The following is an 8,090-nucleotide window of genomic DNA, read 5'->3' on the forward strand; positions in this document are numbered from 1 at the left end:
CAAAGCAGTGGGATTTTGTCAGATGGTGAAGCTTGCTCCTAATGAAGGAGCTCCGGGGCCGGCTGCAGCAATACTGACTGGCTTATACCAGGGATTAATTGGAGCCGTTTTGCTTTTCCCTCTTTAAAATGGAAGGTCAAAAATAAACTCAGCATGCCTACACATCTGGCCATCAAGAGATTTAATCTGAGAGGCTGGAGCTTTGTTCTCCGCAACTGCGTGCAGCCCAACTTCCAGCTTCTTTGGTTCTCAGTGTGATACTGGGCCATACCCATCTGAGCAGCAAAGCCATTAACCCTTTGGGACTGCTGCCATCTAATTGAGAAAGTGTGTTCCCGTGATTAACTCATGCAAATACACTGAAGCCCCCTTGCCCACTTTTTAGCACTGCTCCCTGGTGCTAAGGAGTTAAGATTTGTACGGATAGCAAACACATCTTTGAGCGGTTGTGTGAAAAATGCTGTCTTTGCAGGCAATGCCTAGGAAAGATCGGACGAGCTGCTCTCCTCGTGTTCTGGAAATCAGCTTTTTCTGTCATTGAACCCAGTGACGGAAGTCCTGTGTGCTCCTATGGAAGCCTGCGTAAGGATATACTGCATATAGGTATGCAATAGGAGGGTAAATGTTGTTATGGACTGCAGAGAAAATGAAGTTGGTAAGCATCGTATGATCCCTGTTTCTCCTCTCTCCTTAGACATAAGTAACCTGGTGGGTTTTGTGTTCAGTGTTCTTACTAGGCTGTTTCTAAAACTCATGGAAGTACATGACAGTGTAACATACAAAATCATCTCACAGATGAGTGCTAAAACGGAGTGATTCACATTGCTTATTAAGTAGACCGTCTCGCGTGAGCAGATGTGAAAACCAAAAGGAAAACCTGCTTTCAAAGAACAAGTAGCCTGGTGGTAAAACCACAAGCTTGGGATGTGGGAAACCCACATTCCCATCTGTGGTGTGAAAGAAGCAAAGAAAGGATCTGAATGCAGATGTTCGGTAACTGAAGTCAGTGCCCTGATCAGCTCTCTTAGGATAGCAGGATCACACTTTTGTACTTTGCTCCCCCTAGGAAAACTGTGTGAGTGTTGTGGCTCTTCCTAACGCAGTGGGAAAAGGCCCGTGTCACAGGAAAACCTGCCCAGCCCTGTACATAATGCTGATGTTCCACAAACAACTTTGATGCTTTGCTCTCATCTGTGGAGCTTCGTATGGGGAGAAGCTGTTCATCTTTAAGCCCACACAGTCACTGCTAGGATCAGAAGAGAAAAGAACCTCCTCTGTGAAAACCTCAGGTCCTGATGACAGCTCGAATCCCCGTGTCTCCATATGATCTCAGTGAAATGTGCAAACAATCACTGTGCGAATAGTTGGAAGGCAAAGGGAATTGCTGGGATTCTGGAGAAAGCAGGACGAGAGGCTTTATTTCTTTGCTGTGTACAGATTTGTTCATAAATGTCCACTGCAAACTTGCTGTTTGCTCTCATTTAAAATTGTTTTAGAAATGCCTTCTCTGACTTACGGGCAAAGTGGTTTGGCAGCAAGCTGAGATAAATGAACTGGTCACAAATATTAAGTTATATGCTGTTGAAAAGTCGGCACAAGCAATGCAAAGCCTCCTAGATTTTACAGAAGTGTTGTTCAGTGAGATACCAACTTCACTTTAGTGATTGTTTCTTCAGAGCAATGTGCACAGAGAATTATTATCTTTGTACGGGAGAAGACGTCTAAAGTACCAGACACTTCAGCGTGCTGAAGCTAAATGCTTTTGCTAAGTTAAAGCATATTTATGAATTCAAAGGCTTCCTCATATTTGCATTAAAATATTTCAGTCTTCTGGATCCTCCCAGGATATGGATCTCTGAGAGCTTGCTGGGCAAACCACCATTCCCAGCTCCCTCATGAAATCAAATACCAGGCCTGAATGCAGGTATAGTCCCTTCAGCCACACATTTACCTTACTCAGATAGACCCATTCCCAAACATTATACGATGAAGTTATGTCATTTTCACGTCGAGAATATATGAGCTTTCACCACCTGACTGTCAGTGCTTGTGGGGTGGGGAGAGGAAATGTAAAAATACAGCTCCAGACTCAGGATAAATAGTAAGTTTTCTCTGACAGGGACTGCTGGACAAGCTGAGACAAGAGTTAATTTTCCTGTGGTTTTTCCTGGTGTTTAACTCTATGTAAAGCAGATGCAAAGCCACTGGAGAATGACTACAGGAAGACAAGTGGGTCTGTGCAACTTAAAAGTTTGCCTGCTGTGAGTGAAAAAAAATATTACCAGTAAAGAGAATTTGTCACACACAATTAGGCCAAGGGTTCGTGGCCATTGCAACCAGCAGTGTGGCACATATTGTCGCCATCAAGCCTTTTGTCCTAGACAGGCATGAGCATGCAATTGCACTTGAGTTTGTTTTGCCAGAGGCCACAGTGCTAGGGTTTCTGGTGGTTTTGTGCTTTTAGGCTACCATTATGGTGCCTTGTTGGAGGATAGACGCTGCCTGAAGCGGCAGCTAAGGTGCGTAGATGACAATGTTCCTGACCTGGCTATGTGAGTTTGTATTGGCCATGCATTTGGTTTCATGCAGGCACATTATTTGGCTCTGATACGTGTCCATGTGTCACCCCTGAGCGGCACTGGAGACATCTGTGCTGCACGGGGTGTACCAGCCTTTAGCTTTACCGTTTTGGCTTCTCCTCCCAGGAAAATAAAGACTTGTAAGGAAATCCTGCCAACTTCATCATGCTGCCCTGTTGTTAGTAACACCACTAGATTTGAAGCCCTCTCTAGAGCAGCCCTCACAAATTTCTCACTGTAGAATACAATCACAGTTGCTAATTCTACTCAAGATGGATCTACAAGAGGTATGCAGTAAAAGACCACGAACTTATATGCAGAAGTTTTCGTATCCGTAGCTAAATATCTGTATGCATACAATTTAAAATTGATGAATTAAAATTAGACACACCATGGTTCTCACATGGAGTCCATTTCTGTGCCCGATCAAATTTAGTTAGTAATCTTACACATATAGATTGAGGTTTAACATGTATGAACTCAGATTGTATGTATGCGAATGTATTTTTCCGTGTTACTGCAAATTCTTTTCAAATTGGCTGAGTGATCCCAAGAAATCCACAATCCTTACACTGAAAATTACCTTTCAAATGCTCCGCTATGTGAAGGACAAGGCTGAATTCTGCTCCTCCAGCTTCAGTGACAGCTAATTTGTCCACTGTGCAGTGCTCTTCAAGTTCTCCTCTTCTGTATGTAGGCTCTAAGGAGAGATGGTCGATATATTTTGTTCTGCAATAAGATTAGATTTGGCTTGAAAGTGATGTGCTGAGATACGCCACATTTTACATGTCTGTAAATGGTTTGACTTTTGGTTTAATTCATCTGTCTCCGGCTTTTTGACTACGTTCCTTTTGCTAAAAATGGGGTGGGGAGAGAGGAACAGTTCAACTGTGAGCTATTCTTCTGCGAACTGGTTGTTTTGCCATCCCACCAATGTCATCTGGCATCCATTAACGTAGTATCTTGCTAATTACACTGTCAGCATACAGCCACTAAATTCAAATACAAAGAGAATTGTTAAAATGTCCCAATTTAACTTTGGTATTTCTTTTAAAGCATCATTCTTCAAGCTTTGTGTATATGGGACATCATCCAAAGCCAATGAAGTTAATGGGCTTTCTTCAGATTTGACCCAAAAGCACTTGGAAAACTCAGCGGTGTGTCCAAACTGCCTCTCTAAATCAAGCAATTAGGTACTTCGCTCCTATTGTTGGTGCAGCACAGCACGCAAGACACCCTGATATGCAGCTCTGCAGACCTGCTGTGTCTCCCATGGGACTAAAGACTACATTTGAAGAGGAAAGAGAGCACTCGTATGTTGCTGCAATCTGTGTCTTCTGTGTGGTGTGAGGCTTGGTTGCTGGGTGATGCTCTCCTGATGAATGTTGTGAATCCTAATTCAGCTGGGGAGATCTGTGGAGAAAGATGAGTGTCTGAGAAGATCCTGTGCTTTGCCCAGAGCAGAACAGTTAGTGTCAGCAAAATCCCTCCTGCTTAAAGCTCTATGCCAGCAGCGAGGGGATTCTACATATGTGGCTGAGCCAGACTAGGAGCCACACTGGAGCCAAACGCTGGATTAATCCTGCCTTGTAGCTGAACCTGGAGTGCAGTCCTGCTCTCAGGAAATGGCAGTTCTGTCACCTGGCTCCATGCGTTAACTTCACCTTCCCTTCAGCATCACTGGCCTTCACACACATCCCTGAGCATTATTAAAATCTTTGAGACCTAGCTGATTTCCAGCTCACCAAGGGTTTTGTTTCTCTGCAGTGTGGTCAAACTATACATCTCCTTGAGATAATCAGAAACACGTGGAAAAATATTAAAATGTTGCATCGAGAGAAAAAAGAATGAATTTCTTTCTTTCCAGCTACTCTTTTTGCTGCAGACTTTTTACTTCAGGAATAAAAACAAATCGTGATCAGAACTTCGAAAACTACATCCCTTTTTCCACCCCGATGCTCTTTTGCCTGTTGTGCCTAGACCTCTATGTTGGGTGTGTTGCTACAGCTCAGGGCAGTGCACGAGGACCCAAAGCATCTTTTGTATAGAAGTTGAAAGCATTCCAGCAGAAGTAGCTGGTCGCATATGTCTTGGACAGGATGTATTTCCCCATGTCCCCTGGGAAAATGAAAGCAGAATCCCATCTTCATTACAAACTGCTGCATTTGGAGGTGGTTGTGTCAGGATATGAGCCAGCCCAGGAGATCTAATTGCTGGAAAAGACAGAAAACCTGCACACAGCAAGAGGTTCCAGGTGAGTGGCACACATATGCAGCTCTGGGGCTAGAACACGGCCTGCAGTTGGGCTGTCCAAATGATGGCAGCACGGAATCCCTGTGACTTCAGTGTTCATGCACACCAGTGCCGAAATCTGTGTGGTCATAGTGCATTTACCACACCACTAAATCACAGTGGTGGGATTTTATGTGGGGAGAGTGGCAAGCATCATCTGCTTTCCTAGTCACAGGACCCTTAAAACAGAACCTGCCTGTGCTCTTAGTAGATTATCCTGTAAACCAAAGCCAAGTTTGAATATACTAATTTTTGTGCCCTCACTTGGTAGAAGGTCAACTACCTGGGACTGGAACAAGTCCTGTGGCCAGACCCTCCAGCAGCATGATGAGATGTGATACAAGCAGGGTGATACCTGCATGTCTCCTTGTAGCAAGTGCAGCAGCAGCAACAGCACGGCTTCCCACACACAGCTCTTGCCTCTTAACTCACCATCCTGCTCTCCTGTCCTTGCACAACACCTACAGCCAAAGCAATTACACTTATCTTAATGCATGTATTTTACAGCAACCTGCAAAACAATTATTTGATCTCAGTTTGGGCCTTTATTTGCTACTATAATGCGAGTGATAATGTAGCAGCAGCACAGATAACTGTTTCCTCGCACCTACACACACTCCAATGCTAGAATTGCATTTGCAGGAAAGGTCACCATCATGGAGATAACAGGTCCTACTTTGCTTCACTGTAATTCAGTTTTCATCCCATTTCGTTTCAGAAGATTCCACTGTACGTTTGTTTATCAGCTCACACACACAGAATTGATCAGGAACAGCTGCCTTTGTTCCAGACTTGAACTGGAATGAGTTGTAGCAAAATCGTCTACCACCAGTTAGTGGAGCCCAGCAACAGTATGCAGCCCTAGGAATCGCACCTATAACCGCTGCAAGAATGTGAACGCGTGCTGAAGGGTGGCACGTATACTCAGAGATGGCTCTAAAAATAAAGGAAACTTCTGTTTAACCACGACTGTGGGATTTTCAGGATCACTTGCTTTTGCAGAGGCAGTTAAATAGATCCTGACATAGAGTACCAAGGAAGGAAATGTACGTGTTTATTTTGGAGTGTTTGGGTCACTGGATAGAAAGCTTATAGGAAAATGGAAAACATGCAGCAGTAATTCATTTCTAAAGGGAAGGGGGAGAAAAGTCAAGGAAATTCCCTCGCAGTCTGCTTGGAGCCAGGTTTTCAGCTGGTGTAAATCTGCAGTCTAGGTTAAAATTATTAGAAGCAGTTCATGTTCTGCATCGATAGAAAGCAGTCCTGCAATGATGAGCTCCATTGGCTGGTGCTTTGAAGTCCTAAGGAGGGCCAGCATTGCAGAGCCCTGCTATAAGCCAGTGTCCTGCACCAGGGCAAGGCCAGGGTATCACCCTAGGGTCAGATTCAGCTCAGATCTGTGGCAGTGCTGTAGAGCCAGGGAGCAGCCCCAGTCCCTTGCTATGTGCCACTGAGAGTGAGCCTCTTCCCCCTACCACCCTGGTGAGTCTCTCCCAGATGGTATTAAATTAAACTTGAGCTTTGCAACAACGATGCCAGTTCATTTGGTCTTAGACAGCAATTCTCAACACCTTTACAGGCAGAAAGCATATTCTTCACAACCTCCTCAATATGCGTACATGATCAACTGTTAACTTTTTTATTATTCATCACTGAATTTGATGCATTAAGACTTTAACGCAGGTTGCCCCTTTTCTCTAGGGATTTCACAAATGAATTGCTGACCCGCAGTGCAGATTGTCAGAGCCACGGACACACTACCCAGTAGAAAGGCACTGTGTAACCTTTCGCATTCGAATGCTATTTTTAAGGGCTTTAATAAAGAGCACTATTGCTGTTTGAAAATGCATTGCTATGGTGAAAGGAGTTCATGACTTGCGCGTGATGAATTTCTTCACAGAGAAGTTTAAAAACCCAAGCGGTAACCAAACACACACAGAATTGTTAAGGACACTCTGTGGGCTGAAGCTCTCCTATTTGTTGGGGAATGTAGACCTTTCTTAATTCCCTTTGTGTAATGAAGCAGCGATATAAAAGCCGGGCATAATGATCCAGGCACTTTTCCACACCATGGGGTCAGCCATGGGGGAAGATTTCTCCCAGTCAAAGGATGGGATGAAGGCAAGAAAGGGGTGTTGAATGTACGTGAGCAGCTGCGCTGGGTTTTGGGAGCACCCTGAAAAGCAAGGATGCCAAAGCATTGGTTTCTTAGGGCAAGCAGTGTTTCTGCAAAGGGGAATTGACTGCATGCTGTTTATAGCCACCCTTGTGGTAATCAGCAAGTGTCTGTAAGTACTTTAAATAGACACATTACCCTAAGGAAATACCCAAGTCAGCACCTCTGTATCCTGCTCTCAGAGAGGAAACCTGACCTACAAAGCATCAAAATTTGCTGCTGCTTGGTGAAGGGGCCAAAATACTTCAGCTTATGGCTGTTGCTTGCTTTTCTTGGAGAGATGTGGCCATCGCACTCAGCTCTGCTCTCACAAGTGTCAGTTTTCCAGTGGGGTGATTGCAGTTACTGAGAGGAACTGCTCCATAATCACACGACTAGCAACGAGAGAAGAACCCAGCTCCAAGCACCTGCTTCCTAAGGAAAGCAAGATGGATACGATCGAGTCATTGATCAGATTCTACCCCACTCATTTTTCTTCTCACTAATTTCTGTTAAAAATATATATTTCCAATTATTTATCCCACGAAGTCCGTGCTCTTTTGTCTAACACTCAACTTTACCACATGAATCATTTAAAACTGGACAAGACGAGCTGCCAGAGACAACAAAATGGAGGCAAAGTTACAGCTGAACAGGAAAACAGACAAGACAGCCTCCCCCCTTTTCTTACTGCCTACAGAAGTCAGGTTTGCACTGGAGATTTTAAACTGCTGTGGTGCTTGGAACAGTAATTCTATAAAGAGCTTCACTGAAATACTTCCTAAAGAAGACCTCATAACCAGGTGGCGTCTGGAAAAGTGTGACTTCCAAAATAGTGTTTAAGTACATATATAGAAGAGAGAAGGGGAAAAACAAAAAAAAAGCCACTGAAAAGGCATCTGGGACTGTAGCAATAGGAATATCCATCACAACTGCATTTTATTATCTCAGTGTGGTCAGGAACCCAACAGTTATGAGCAAGAAGCAGACAGCCTAGTGCACTAGATTGTTCATACAGTGTTTTACATCAGAACCTAGTTGTATAAATTAACATGAAGATACTG

The sequence above is a fragment of the Excalfactoria chinensis genome, chromosome 1, assembly GCF_039878825.1.
Source record: "Excalfactoria chinensis isolate bCotChi1 chromosome 1, bCotChi1.hap2, whole genome shotgun sequence".
In the NCBI taxonomy this organism is placed as follows: Eukaryota; Metazoa; Chordata; class Aves; order Galliformes; family Phasianidae; genus Excalfactoria; species Excalfactoria chinensis.